This window comes from Anolis carolinensis, chromosome 1 (genome assembly GCF_035594765.1).
Source record: "Anolis carolinensis isolate JA03-04 chromosome 1, rAnoCar3.1.pri, whole genome shotgun sequence".
Lineage (NCBI taxonomy): Eukaryota > Metazoa > Chordata > Lepidosauria > Squamata > Dactyloidae > Anolis > Anolis carolinensis.
The window spans coordinates 365,073,368-365,089,318 of record NC_085841.1 but is presented as its reverse complement, the minus strand read 5'-3'; positions in this window follow the sequence as shown (position 1 = coordinate 365,089,318).

Below are 15,951 nucleotides of genomic sequence, written 5' to 3'. Positions count from 1 at the left end.
GATTCAGAGTCTCCTGACCAAGCTCTTTAAGATGCTACTCATAAGGATTCAGGGTCTCCTGACCAAGCTCTTTTAGATGCTACTCATAAGGATTCAGGGTCTCCAGACCAAACTCTTTAAGACGCTACTCATAAGGATTCAGGGTCTCCAGAACAAGCTCTTTAAGATGCTACTCATAAGGATTCAGGGTCTCCAGACCAAGCTCTTTAAGATGCTACTCATAAGGATTCAGGGTCTCCAGACCAAGCTCTTTAAGACGCTACTCATAAGGATTCAGGGTCTCCGGAACAAGCTCTTTAAGATGCTACTCATAAGGATTCAGGGTCTCCAGACCAAGCTCTTTAAGATGCTACTCATAAGGATTCAGAGTCTCCTGACCAAGCTCTTTAAGATGCTACTCATAAGGATTCAGGGTCTCCAGACCAAGCTCTTTAAGATGCTACTCATAAGGATTCAGAGTCTCCTGACCAAGCTCTTTAAGATGCTACTCATAAGGATTCAGGGTCTCCTGACCAAGCTCTTTTAGATGCTACTCATAAGGATTCAGGGTCTCCAGACCAAACTCTTTAAGACGCTACTCATAAGGATTCAGGGTCTCCAGAACAAGCTCTTTAAGATGCTACTCATAAGGATTCAGGGTCTCCAGACCAAGCTCTTTAAGATGCTACTCATAAGGATTCAGGGTCTCCAGACCAAGCTCTTTAAGACGCTACTCATAAGGATTCAGGGTCTCCGGAACAAGCTCTTTAAGATGCTACTCATAAGGATTCAGGGTCTCCAGACCAAGCTCTTTAAGATGCTACTCATAAGGATTCAGAGTCTCCTGACCAAGCTCTTTAAGATGCTACTCATAAGGATTCAGGGTCTCCAGACCAAACTCTTTAAGACGCTACTCATAAGGATTCAGGGTCTCCAGAACAAGCTCTTTAAGATGCTACTCATAAGGATTCAGGGTCTCCAGACCAAGCTCTTTAAGATGCTACTCATAAGGATTCAGGGTCTCCAGACCAAGCTCTTTAAGATGCTACTCATAAGGATTCAGGGTCTCCAGACCAAGGTCTTTAAGATGCTACTCATAAGGATTCAGGGTCTCCAGACCAAGCTCTTTAAGATGCTACTCATAAGGATTCAGGGTCTCCAGACCAAGCTCTTTAAGATGCTACTCAAAAGAATTCAGGGTCTCCAGACCAAGCTCTTTAAGATGCTACTCAAAAGGATTCAGGGTCTCCAGACCAAGCTCTTTAAGATGCTATACTCATAAGGATTCAGGGTCTCCAGACCAAGCTCTGTAAGATGCTACTCATAAGGATTCAGGGTCTCCAGACCAAACTCTTTAAGATGCTACTCATAAGGATTCAGGGGCTCCAGACCAAGCTCTTTAAGATGCTACTCATAAGGATTCAGGGTCTCCAGACCAAGCTCTTTAAGACGCTACTCATAAGGATTCAGGGTCTCCAGACCAAACTCTTTAAGATGCTACTCATAAGGATTCAGGGTCTCCAGACCAAACTCTTTAAGATGCTACTCATAAGGATTCAGGGTCTCCAGACCAAGCTCTTTAAGATGCTACTCATAAGGATTCAGGGTCTCCAGACCAAGCTCTTTAAGACGCTACTCATAAGGATTCAGGGTCTCCAGACCAAACTCTTTAAGATGCTACTCATAAGGATTCAGGGTCTCCAGACCAAGCTCTTTAAGATGCTACTCATAAGGATTCAGGGTCTCCAGAACAAGCTCTTTAAGACGCTACTCATAAGGATTCAGGGTCTCCAGACCAAGCTCTTTAAGACGCTACTCATAAGGATTCAGGGTCTCCGGAACAAGCTCTTTAAGATGCTACTCATAAGGATTCAGGGTCTCCAGACCAAGCTCTTTAAGATGCTACTCATAAGGATTCAGAGTCTCCTGACCAAGCTCTTTAAGATGCTACTCATAAGGATTCAGGGTCTCCTGACCAAGCTCTTTTAGATGCTACTCATAAGGATTCAGGGTCTCCAGACCAAACTCTTTAAGACGCTACTCATAAGGATTCAGGGTCTCCAGAACAAGCTCTTTAAGATGCTACTCATAAGGATTCAGGGTCTCCAGACCAAGCTCTTTAAGATGCTACTCATAAGGATTCAGGGTCTCCAGACCAAGCTCTTTAAGATGCTACTCATAAGGATTCAGGGTCTCCAGACCAAGGTCTTTAAAATGCTACTCATAAGGATTCAGGGTCTCCAGACCAAGCTCTTTAAGATGCTACTCATAAGGATTCAGGGTCTCCAGACCAAGCTCTTTAAGATGCTACTCAAAAGAATTCAGGGTCTCCAGACCAAGCTCTTTAAGATGCTACTCAAAAGGATTCAGGGTCTCCAGACCAAGCTCTTTAAGATGCTATACTCATAAGGATTCAGGGTCTCCAGACCAAGCTCTGTAAGATGCTACTCATAAGGATTCAGGGTCTCCAGACCAAACTCTTTAAGATGCTACTCATAAGGATTCAGGGGCTCCAGACCAAGCTCTTTAAGATGCTACTCATAAGGATTCAGGGTCTCCAGACCAAGCTCTTTAAGACGCTACTCATAAGGATTCAGGGTCTCCAGACCAAACTCTTTAAGATGCTACTCATAAGGATTCAGGGTCTCCAGACCAAACTCTTTAAGATGCTACTCATAAGGATTCAGGGTCTCCAGACCAAGCTCTTTAAGATGCTACTCATAAGGATTCAGGGTCTCCAGACCAAGCTCTTTAAGACGCTACTCATAAGGATTCAGGGTCTCCAGACCAAACTCTTTAAGATGCTACTCACAAGGATTCAGGGTCTCCAGAACAAGCTCTTTAAGATGCTACTCATAAGGATTCAGGGTCTCCAGACCAAGCTCTTTGAGATGCTACTCAAAAGGATTCAGGGTCTCCAGACCAAGCTCTTTAAGATGCTACTCAAAAGGATTCACGGTCTCCAGACCAAGCTCTTTAAGATGCTACTCATAAGGATTCAGGGGCTCCAGACCAAGCTCTTTAAGATGCTACTCATAAGGATTCAGGGTCTCCAGACCAAACTCTTTAAGATGCTACTCATAAGGATTCAGGGTCTCCAGACCAAGCTCTTTAAGATGCTACTCATAAGGATTCAGGGTCTCCAGACCAAGCTCTTTAAGATGCTACTCATAAGGATTAAGGGGCTCCAGACCAAGCTCTTTAAGATGCTACTCATAAGGATTCAGGGTCTCCAGACCAAACTCTTTAAGATGCTACTCATAAGGATTCAGGGTCTCCAGATCAAACTCTTTAAGATGCTACTCATAAGGATTCAGGGTCTCCAGACCAAGCTCTTTAAGATGCTACTCATAAGGATTCAGGGTCTCCAGACCAAGCTCTTTGATATGCTACTCATAAGGATTCAGGGTCTCCAGACCAAGCTCTTTGAGATGCTACTCAAAAGGATTCAGGGTCTCCAGACCAAGCTCTTTAAGATGCTACTCAAAAGGATTCACGGTCTCCAGACCAAGCTCTTTAAGATGCTACTCATAAGGATTCAGGGTCTCCAGACCAAGCTCTTTAAGATGCTACTCATAAGGATTCAGGGTCTCCAGACCAAGCTCTTTAAGATGCTACTCATAAGGATTCAGGGTCTCCAGACCAAGCTCTTTAAGATGCTACTCATAAGGATTCAGGGTCTCCAGACCAAGCTCTTTAAGATGCTACTCAAAAGGATTCAGGGTCTCCAGACCAAGCTCTTTAAGATGCTACTCATAAGGATTCAGGGTCTCCAGACCAAGCTCTTTAAGATGCTACTCATAAGGATTCAGGGTCTCCAGACCAAGCTCTTTAAGATGCCACTCATAAGTATTCAGGGTCTCCAGACCAAGCTCTTTAAGATGCTACTCATAAGGATTCAGGGTCTCCAGACCAAGCTCTTTAAGATGCTACTCATAAGGATTCAGGGTCTCCAGACTAAGCTCTTTTAGATGCTACTCATAAGGATTCAGGGTCTCCAGACCAAGCTCTTTGAGATGCTACTCAAAAGGATTCAGGGTCTCCAGACTTTGATCCTTTTAGTCTCCCTCTTTCTCTGGACACCTTCCAGCTTAGAGTCAATATCTCTTTTGAACTGTGGTGCCCAGAACTGGACACAGTGTGATTTCAGATGAAGAGGTCAGACCAAAGCAGAATAGAGTGGCTCCAGAACTTCCCTCAATCTGGACACTGGACTCCTTTGGATGAAGCCCAAAATCCCATTGGCTTTTTGAGTATCACACTCTTGGCTCATGTTCAACCTGTTCTCCATGAAGACTCCAAGATCTCTTCTGCATGTAACTATATTGTCGTGCCAGACATATGTGCAGGCTCATACGGGTGACAGCTCCATGGCCAGCCCTTCCTGTGCAGCGGAGCCTCCTCTTTTGCAGGGTCTGTTCTTCTCCTAGAAACTCTTTTGCCTTCTGTGGCCTTTTGTCACACACCTCATTAGCTGGTCCTTGCTAACAGCTTGAGTGCCAGCTCCGAACTGCTGGGTGGAATGGCTTAAGAACTTGCAATGACCTGGAAGAATCCACGTTCTTGAATAATGAAGTCAAAATTAATAGCTTTAATCTGCTTCTCCCTTCAGGCTCCACTTTCCCTCCCTGGGTCTGAAGTTTCCAGACAGAGGAGAACGGCACTATTTTAGATGGAACGTGTCACTTTCCCTGCTAATCTCCCCACACAGGAAATCATTTCCAAATCCATTCCTGTCGCGGAGGATTTGCATAACTGTCACCGGCGAAACCTCTACAAAGCCGGAGCTTAATACAATGTGAACGAAGGTGTCATAAAACATCGCTACCCTGCCATCGCTCGCAGAAGGCTTTCAAGGTTTAGGGATTTCCAAACGCCAGGAAAGGCTGTTGCCTTTAGGACTGGAAACCGACCCTTTTGCCCTTTGAGGGTCAGCATGAAACTGAGTGTCTCAGGATCCTTCTGCACGACACCTTTTCAGCGCGAGGATCCCACTTTCATCACCATGGCTGCAATCTATAGAAGCCTTGGATCTCTCGTCTCAGGAGGCACTAAAGCTGAGAGTTCTGCTTACTTCTCCCTAAACTGAAAATCCCATGATTCTGTAGGATGTCTGCAGTTATTCATACTTTTAAACACAGAATGCAAAAGTGCCCTTAGGCAGAATTGTGAATAATGTCAATCTGAGTTTAATGAGGTTGCCCAGTGGAGACGAGAGCAGCTCATCTGCAGCCATTTCCACCCAAAGTGGCAAAATAACCACAAAGAAAATTACATCAGTTCATTAGGTTGTGTGGAATATAGAAGTGCCCCAATGGACACATTCAAGAGATTTGGGCCGGGCTGTGGCGCAGGCTGGTTAGTAGCCAGCTGCAATAAATCACTATGACCAAGAAGTCATGAGTTCAAGGCCAGCCTGTGTCGGAGTGAGCACCCGACCATTAAAATAAAAAAATAGCCCTGCTTGTTGTTAACCTAAGCAACCCGAAAGATAGTTGCATCTACGTAAAGGTAAAGGTTTCCCCTGATGTTAAGTCCAGTCATGACCGAATCTGGGGGTTAGTGCTCATCACCATTTCTAAGCCGAAGAGCCGGCATTGTCCATAGACACCTCCAAGGTCATGTGGCCAGCAAGACTGCATGGAGCAACGTTACCTTCCCGCTGGAGCGGTACCTATTGATCTACTCACATTTGCATGTTTTCAAACTACTAGGTTGGCAGGAGCTGGGGCTAACAGCGGGCGCTCATTCCACTCCCGGGATTTGAACCTGGCACCTTTTGGTCCGCAAGTTCAGCAGCTCAGCTTTCTAACACACTGTGCCATTTCCTACCACACTGTGGTAGGAAATTTAGGTACCACTTATGTGGGAAGGCTAATTTCACTAATTTATGACACCATAAAAATCATCCAGCAAGTTTGGAATGAGGAAGTATCCAAGGACTCGGCATCACAGTGAATGATGAAGCAGCAGCTCCCCCTCTGGCTGGAATCGAGCAGACCCTCGGGAAGCTAGAGAAAGTTAAATTACCTCTGCGTCTCTGTCTCTGTCTCTATGTTCATATGGCATTGAATGTTTGCCATATATGTGTACATTATGATCTGCCCTGAGTCCCCTTCGGGGTGAGAAAGAAGGGTGGAATATAAATACTGTAAATAAATAAATAATAAATAAATAAATTTGCTGGGAGAGCTTTTGTCCCATCTGGTTTGTAGATCGAGTCCAGAGGAGGGGCAACCAAAATGATCCAAGGAAACCATGAATCCCTCTGAGGAGCTTTTGCATGCTAGCCCGGGAAGGAACACTTTTCCACTCAGCTCCACACAGAGTCCAGTATGAGCTGTCTACAGCAGTTTATTTATATGCAAAGGCGAAAATGGACATTTCCCAAAAAGCAGTAGAAAAGGTGCTGTGAAATAGTCCAAAAATACAAATAGCCCAAGGTAGCAAGGTACATGAATTCCATGAAATCAGGAACATAGACATACATCCATAAGCATGAAAACATAACAAAACTATTGCTGAACAAAGGCAAACCTGAGAGCTAAACATGAACTTGCTATTAACTCAATGTTGTCTGCTCTAAAGAGACCAGGAAAATATCACTCAACTTAAGCTCAAGCCTGACCAGGAAGCCATGAGATCATCCCTTTGGCACCTGGGTCTCAAGGACTGCTTCCCACTAAGTTTTTCTGACATTCTAATTAACCTTTCTTTTGCTCTCTCTGAGCAAAACCCTAATCTCATATCACAGGATAACTCCCAATCTTCTGAAGGCTGAGAAGGCCAATTCTCACAAGAAACAGAATCCCAAACATCCTCTAACTCAGTGGTTCTCAACCTGGGGTCCCCAGATGTTTTTGGCTTACAACTCCCAGAAATCCCAGCCAGTTTACCAGCTGTTAGTGAAGGGACCATAAGCCAGAAAATGGTAAACTTTTGCCTATGTGGCTTTGCCTCTGCATATGCCCCTCCTTCCTGTGAGCTGGTGCCTTTCTCCATAAAGTTCCGAGGGGAGAAGAAAGCTCAGAGTAAACAAGTTAGCTCATTGATATCGCTTGTGCCAAAGTAGGTGTGGAAGGTGAGGAAGACCCTCAGGCATTGGTCAATTTTAGATAAGCCAAAGGTATATATTCTTTGTTTGCTGCGACATGCTTTGGCGACGGCTATTTGCATGGTACAGACCCATTAAAGTTGGTTTGCCTTATCATTAGCTGTGATAACAATAAAAGCCTGGTTTTATGGCTCTCTTGGAATTCTCTCCTTTACTTCCCCTCTGGGCCAGTCCCCAACATTAGGATTTCTGGGAGTTGAAGGCCAAAAACATCCGAGGACCCCAGGTTGAGAACCACTGCTCTAACTCTTCTGCAGCTTTCGGCCCTGCTCTCTGATTCACAGCCTGCATTTTTGTTTGGGGTTCATCCTGGTCACACAGAGACTTAGTGCAAAATCCATCATTCTCCTCATCCTCCAAAGCAGAATCCCCAGCATCAGGCTGCTGAGCCCCAACAGGAGCAGCTTGGGAAGCTAGGACTGTTTAGCTTGGAGGAAAGGTGGAGAAATGACATGATCACTATGTTGAAATCTTTCATAGGAGGTCATATTGAGGAAACAGAGAGTAGACACGATAGCCATGTATAAATATTTGAGGGAAAGCCATAGGGAGGAGGGAGCAAGGTTGTTTCAGAGTTCACCCCAGTTTAAGGCTCTTCCCATAACCTTGTAGCACCTTAACTTCCTTCTTGTTTACAAGTTCCACTCAGTGCACTTTGCCCAGCTCATTTTATGTTTTTATTGCTGTGTTTTTCATGTGTTTTATCATGATTGTGATTTTTTAATGCCTTTTAAATTTATTTGTGCGTTTTTGTATTTGATATTACTGTATGCTGGTTTTATATCTGTAAGCCGCCCCGAGTCCCTCTGGGGAGATGGTGGCAGGGTACAAAAATAAAATTATTATTATTATTATCAACACAACGACGTTGTATGGCACAGCAAACAAGATAGACATGCTGGATTTCGTTTCGCAAAACCACAAGTCGAACACTTCCCAAGTGTCTAGGACTGTGTGATGTATTTTCTGATGATGCGTGCAGATCCCAGTAGGGTGGCCTTTTGCAGTTGGCAGATCATGATTTTGTCAATGTCTATTGTTTCCAAATGCCGGCTGAGATCTTTTGGCACGGCACCCAGTGTGCCCATCATCACCGGGACCACCTGCACTGGTTTCTGCCAGAGTCTTTGAAGTTCAATCTTGAGGTCCTGATAGCGGCTGAGTTTTTCCTGTTGTTTTTCGTCAATGCGACTGTCACCTGGGATGGCAACATCAATGATCCAAACCTTGTTCTTTTCCACAACTGTGATGTCTGGTGTGTTGTGTTCCAGAACTTTGTCAGTCTGGATTCGGAAGTCCCACAGTATCTTTGCGTGCTCATTTTCCAATACTTTTGCAGGTTTGTGATCCCACCAGTTCTTTGCTGCTGGGAGGTGGTACTTGAGGCATAAGTTCCAATGAATCATTTGGGCCACATAGTTGTGCCTCTGTTTGTAGTCTGTCTGTGCGATTTTCTTACAGCAGCTGAGGATATGATCAATGGTTTCGTCAGCTTCCTTGCACAGTCTGCATTTTGGGTCATCAGCTGATTTTTCAATCTTGGCCTGAATTGCCTTTGTCCTGATGGCTTGTTCTTGGGCTGCAAGGATCAGGCCTTCTGTGTCAGCTCACCACAGCCGCTCCTGAATGAACACACGAGACTCTCTGTGATATCACCAGAAACTTTACTGCAGGAAACATAAACATCAGAAAAGCCAAGAATGGGAGACTCCGGCCAACCATCCTTTATATACCCTCCCCCTCATTTGAAAAGTCTCTTCCCGCTCAGTAAAACCCCGCGCAAATTCCCCGCCAAGTCCAGCAGCCGTTTCTTCTCCGAGTCCTGAGACGCAGGTGTCTTATCAATGTCAGTGACCCTGAAACTCAGAGCCACATACAGGCTCTAGTAGCAGGGTTCTGACATGGCGTCCTCCTCCCCTTCGTCCTGGAAGGAAAAGGTTAAACACAACTATTGTTCTCCGCTGTCCAGAGTTCCTTTATACTTTTTTAACAGGCTGCAATGGAATACCGGGTGTACCTTCCCTAGGTCCTTGGGTAGCTTCAGCTCATAGGTCACTTCGTTTATTCTTTTCGCTATCCTGAACGGCCCTATATAGCGTGGGGCCAATTTCTTAGATGGGAACCCCAATTTCAGGTTTTTTGTGCTCAGCCAAACCAGATCTCCTTCGCCCAATTTGTCCCCCTCTCGGCGCCTACGATCTGCAAAGAGCTTGTACTTCTTTTGTGTTTCCCGCAATGCCTCCACCACGGTCTGCCACCCTTGCTTAATTTTGGCCGGCCATTCCTTGTCGGTCTGGCCCTCTCCTTCCTTCCACTCGGGTAGCCTGGGGAAAGGTGCCACCTCCTGTCCGTATACTATTTCGAATGGGGCACGACCTGTGGCCGAATGTACGGCCCCGTTAAAAGCCATCTCAGCAAACGGAAGAAGGTCCGCCCAATCGTCCTGTCTATAATTGGTGTACATCCTCAAGAATTGGCACAGTGTCTGTTGGGTACGTTCGACCCCCCCGTTGGTTGCGGGATGAAAAGCCGAGCTCAGATTCCTTTCCGCTCCTAACAGCTGTAAGAATTTTCCCCAAAATTTTGCAGTGAATTGGACTCCCCGGTTGCTAATTATTTTGTCGGGACACCCATGTAGGCGATATACATGCTTCACATACAAATCAGCGAGCTTTTCAGCCGAAGGGAGTTTTGGCAGGGCCACAAAGTGTGCCTGTTTTGAGAATAGGTCCAATATTGTCCAAATGTATCTGTGGCCTCTGCTGGGGGGTAGTTCGCCTACAAAATCCATTGCCACGCATTCCCATGGCCTCATGGGCTCCACCACCTTCTGCAATAGCCCCTGGGGCTTCCCAGGTGGTGTTTTTCCCTCTGCACATAATTCACACTGCGTGACGTACCCCCTGGCGTCTTTCCTCATTCCGGGCCACCAGCATTGTTTGGCCAACAGTTTAATAGTCCTGGTGGGGCCTAGATGACCTGCACCCTTGTTATCGTGGCATTTCCTTAACATTTCTTGTCTTAAACATTCAGGAATATACAATTTCTTATTAACAAACACCAAATCCCCACACAGTTCTCCCTGTTCTTTGTTCGTTTGTAACCATTTGTCCATTCCATATGCTCGCTTCAACTCTTCCTCCCATATTTCTCCTCCCCCCGTGGAAATGGCAGTACGTTTGTTTTCTTTGGCCGCTTGTGCTCGAGTCAGTACTGCCAGGCCCCATTGCTTATCTAGGAAAAGGCTCCCCTCAGATTCCTGAATTCCTCCCCTGTGCTGAGGCATCCGAGAGAGAGCGTCAGCGAGTATGTTGTGTTTCCCCTGGAAGAACTTGAGTCTGAAATCAAAACGGCTGAAATATTGGGCCCATCTAATCTGCTTCGCTGATAGTTTACGAGGGGATCTCAGATACTGTAAATTTCTATGATCAGTCCACACCTCAAACGGTGTTCCACTTCCTTCCAGAAAGTGTCTCCAGCACTCTAGTGCTTTCAGAATCGCTAAGGCTTCTCTCTCCCAAATCGGCCAGTTTTTTTCTGTATCGCTAAACTTTTTTGACAGATAGCCACATGGCTTCAGGTTCCCCCCCTCGTCTTTCTGCAGCAGAACTGCCCCATATGCCCGGTCTGACGCATCGCAATGTAGTACAAAAGCCTTAGACATATCAGGGTGCTGTAGGACAGGCTCCTCAGTAAAACGCTTTTTAAGGGCTTCGAAAGCTTCCTGGCATTCTATTGTCCAGGTCAGTTTGGCCCCTGGGGCCTTCACTTTGGCTGTTTCTCCCCTGCCTTTAGTCTTTAACAAATCCGTTAACGGCAAAGTGAGGCGCGCAAAGTCCTTGATAAATGTTCTATAGAAGTTTGCGAACCCCAGGAAGGATTGCAACTGCTTCCGTGTTCTGGGGGCTTCCCACCCCCTTACGTCTTCCACCTTCGCAGGGTCCATCGCCACTCCCTGGGAGGAAATCCTATACCCCAGAAAGTCTATCTGGTCTTTATTGAACTCGCACTTGGCAAGCTTCGCATACAGCTTCGCTTCCCTCAACTTTTGTAGGACTTCCCTGACTAGTTCTACGTGTTGCTCCTTAGTCCGAGACATTATCAATATGTCATCTAAAAAAATAAAGACTCCCTTGTACAATAATGGATGCAACACTTCGTTTATTAATTGCATGAACGCGGCCCCTCCCCCGCATAAACCAAATGGGAGCACACAATAATTGAATAATCCGAAGGCGCAGGAGAAGGCCGTCTTCCACCTGTCCTCTGGTTTGATCTGCAATTTATGGTAAGCCTCAATTAAATCCAATTTAGTGAATATCTGTCCCTCCGATAACTGGGCGATCAAGTCCTTCACTAAGGGTAGAGGGTATTTATTTACAGTACTGATTGCATTCAGGCCCCTGTAGTCAATGCAGAGCCTCAGCGTTTGGTCCTTTTTCCGCCTAAACAACACAGGTGCCCCTAAAGGGGAGTTCGAAGGTTCTATGAAACCCCTCGCTAGGTTTTTATCAATGTACTTTCTCAGTTCCTCCTTTTCCCTAGCCGACATCGGGTATATCTTTGCCTTGGGAAGCTCTGCTCCTGGGACTAGCTCTATTTTCACTTCAACTCTCCGCTTCGGTGGGAAATTGTCTGCTTCCTTCTCGTCAAACACGTCCACAAAATCCCGATACTCTGGGGGTAATTTATCTGCCAGTTCTGCTATTCTGATAGAGTCTTCCTCCCCCCTTTTCCCCGGCTCCCTCTCAACTTCCTGGCTCCCTTCTTCCAAACTCATCCCAAAAATCATGCTCTTATCCTCCCAGTTGATTTGCGGGTTGGCCTGCCCCAGCCACGGCATGCCTAGTATAACATTATAGCTGGCTATTTGTGATATCACAAATGACACCTTTCCTTCCCAACTCCCTATCTTACACTTTACATCTTCGGCACTGTACCTAGCTAACGATCCTGATGCTGTGGATCCGTCCAACTGCGAAAATGCTATTGGGGATTCTAGGTTCGTTCTTTCGCATCCCAATCCCTCGGCTAATTCAGGGGAAATGATGTTCCTGGAACATCCACAATCCACAAACGCTTTGCAGGTTGCTTGTTTGCTGCCATTTTCAAGCTGAATGGGGACCACTATCATAGCTTTGTCCTGACTTACCAACCCCCCCGAATGGTGCCTCATCGGTGTTTCTTCCTCGGCGCGTTTTCCTGCCACGGCTCTTGGTTTGGGCTGGCCTCCGCTTTCCCCTTTTCTCTGCCAGCACTCGGCAGCTCTGTGGCCCAACCGGCCGCACACAAAGCAGCCACTCCTGCTGGCGCTCACGTTCCCTGTCGGCTCCGCTCTCCTCCCGGCTGGGGCTGATCCCTCCTTCCGGTTCCCCTCTTTCATCTGCGGCCGTTGCTGTAGCGCTCCTCGGTGCATCCTCGCCTGGGCCAGCGATGTCTCGACGCGCCCCGCCAGCTGAATCCATCCACGCAGTGTGTCAGGCTCATCACGATGCACCGCCCAGGAGAGGATCTCCCGCCTGAGCCCCTCTTTGAAGAGTTCCATCTTTGTCACTGCAGACCATTCCGGCACCTTTTCGGCGAGGCATTGGAACTCCTCCGCATACTCAGATACCGACCTCTGCCCCTGGGAGACGGTCTTCAACTTCTCCCTCGCCCGGATCTGCTCCAATGGATCTCGGAAACGGGTCTCCAGGGCCCCCATAAAGCGTCGGACTGACCCCAGACATGGGTCGCGCCGCGCGTGCAGCTGAACGTACCAGCTAGCCGCTCCCCTCTTCAACACTGCACCAATGGCCCGTATCCGGCTGGATTCCGTTCTAAAAGTGTGAGCGTTGTCCTCCATATAGCCCCTCACCGTGGTAAGGAAAAAATCCAGTTCAGAGGACTCTCCCCCAAACTCGATCCTTAGTTCCTCTCGTCTCGGTAGGGGTCCCTGTGGTGGCAATCCCCAATTCTCCGCCCGTCGCAAGCCCCCTTGCGGACCAGTGGGCCCCGCTGCTGTTTCTCTTTGCCCTGTGCCACGCCCGGCATTCGCCAGGGGCACTAGGGTCTCAGCTGGGAGCGTAGCCGGGGTTCTCGGAGGCTTTTCCCCTTCGTCGTCACTCTCCTCCACCCGCGTCAGGCTTGTTTGGGTCTTGGGCCGGGCGCCGGGCTCCTTTCGCATTTCCCTTCCCTTCGGTGCTGGGAGGTCTGCAAAGCCCTGGCTGCTTCCCACGCTCACGTCCCACATTGAGCCAGCCCGAAGTTCCCTTCCTCTCTCTGGCTCCGCCAAAAACGCCAGGCGCTCCATCGCCCTCGACATTACTGCCAGGGTGGTCTCTATCGCCGACATCCTCTCCTCCAGAAACACCATCCTTTGTGGGCCTGGGGAAGGTGAACCTTCCTCTCCTCCGGTGCTGTCTCCCCGCACCACTCCACGCCTCTGGGTTACCCCATTTGGCTGGGCATAAGCGGTGGATGACGCCAGGGCCGCCAGCTGGTGGAACTCAGCGTCCGGCTCGGGAGTGGCCCTTCCCGACCTTCCTCCTCCTGCGCCCAAGAGCTCTTCATCCTCCACTTGCATGTTACACCTCACCGCTACAGCGGGATGGTGTCTATATTCTTGGCTTAGTGTCAGCTCACCACAGCCGCTCCTGAATGAACACACGAGACTCTCTGTGATATCACCAGAAACTTTACTGCAGGAAACATAAACATCAGAAAAGCCAAGAATGGGAGACTCCGGCCAACCATCCTTTATATACCCTCCCCCTCATTTGAAAAGTCTCTTCCCGCTCAGTAAAACCCCGCGCAAATTCCCCGCCAAGTCCAGCAGCCGTTTCTTCTCCGAGTCCTGAGACGCAGGTGTCTTATCAATGTCAGTGACCCTGAAACTCAGAGCCACATACAGGCTCTAGTAGCAGGGTTCTGACATTCTGTCTCCTTCTTCAGAGTCCCATTCGTGAGCCAGAGCCAGGTCTTCTAATTATTATTATTATTATTATTATTATTATTCATTATTATTCATTATTATTATTATTATTATTATTATTATTATTATTATTATTATTTTCTGCTGTTCTGGAGACTAGGACTCAATGGAACAATGGCTTCAAATGACATGAAAGGAGATTCCACCTGAACATGAGGAAGGACTTCCTGACTGAGAGAGCTGTTCAGCAGTGGAACTCACTGCCTCTGAGTGTGGTGGAGGCTCCTTCTTTGGAAGCTTTTAAGCAGAGGTGGGATGGCCATCTGTCGGGGGTGCTTTGAATGTAATTTTCCTGCTTCTTGGCAGAATGGGGTTGGACTGGACGGCCCACGAGATCTCTTCCAACTCTAGGATTCTGTGATTCTAAGAGACAAACTTGTTTTATTTATTTATTTATTTATTTACAGTATTTTTATTCCGCCCTTCTCACCCTGAAGGGGACTCAGGGCGGATCACATTACACATATGAGGCAAACATTCAATGCCTTTAACATAGAACAAGGACAATACAAACGTAGGCTCCAAGCTGGCCTCGAACTCATGACCTCTTGGTTAGAGTAATTTTGTTACAGCTGGCTGCAGCTGGCTGGCTGCTCACCAGCCTGCGCCACAGCCCAGGCCCGTTTTCTCCTGCATCAGAAGCTAGAACACATACATATGTGGTGGTCCTGTGAAAAAATAAAACCCTATTGGAGAGAGATACATAATAAGTGTCAGAAGATTCTAAAAACACAAATTCCTTTTGTCCCAGAATACTTCCTATTGGGGATGTCTAACATGCAATGGGGAAAGAACGAAGATAAAATATTTACATACTTAACAACCGCAGCCAGAATAGTGCTTGCCAGACTATGGAAACAAAAAGTAATACCAAAGAAAGAGGATTGGATAAAGAAAATATGGGATATAATGAATATGGACCAATTAACCTTTCTACTATCAAGATCACAGAACAAACCAAAGACAATGACAGACTGGATGCCGGTAAAGGATTGGATGAAGAATGAAAAAATTAAAGTACTGATATAACGCCCATTAACAGACTGAGACAAGTAAACTATTGAAGACAAAAGTAGTAAAGACAGAAAGTAATAGATGAAAACATCATTTGAACTACACCATTATAGAGAAAAAGGGAAGTTAAGAAAGAAAAGACTCCCCACCCCCATCCCCCTCTTTTTTTCCCCCTTTTTTTCCCCTTCTTCTTTTTTTCTTTTTTCTTCTTTCCTTCTCCTTTTCTTTTCATTTCCGCTTTGTGCAAATCTTTCCCTTCCCCCCCCCCCCCCAGTCCACTAAGGTGGTTTTTCTTTTTAAGCTATTTTATGTATGTAATATTCAATAAAAATTATTTAAAAGAAGAAACTAGAACACAATTCACCCATTGATTCGAATTCCAGGAAAAGAGATTACACATAAAAGTTAGGGAGAACTTCTTGACAGTGGAATATACTGTCAGAGTATTGCAGAGGTAGTAGTATGAAAAGCAATGGAGCTCAGAATGAAGCGACACTTCGAGACATCAGTAAAAGCAATATACAAAGCTTTACTGAATGGAGCAGTAAACAGCACAAACAGACTCTTGCAAACAACAAACAAACACAGGACTGATCTGTTCTCCAACAGATCTCAAACTCGACTTGAGCTCAAGACAGACTGAACTGATGCAATAGATATGCACATACTCTTGTGTCTGGATCCTCCCTAGTTCCAGCCACACACCAAGGTCATCATAGCTCATTAACTCTTTACACACTATGTCAAGAGTCAGACGCCAGTTAACAAACAAAACAGAGTTTATTCTGAAGATAAGCCAAAAATAACACAAAAACAAGCCATGCTATTTTCCCATGCTGGCATTCAATAAAAACTAAGGACGCTTCAATTC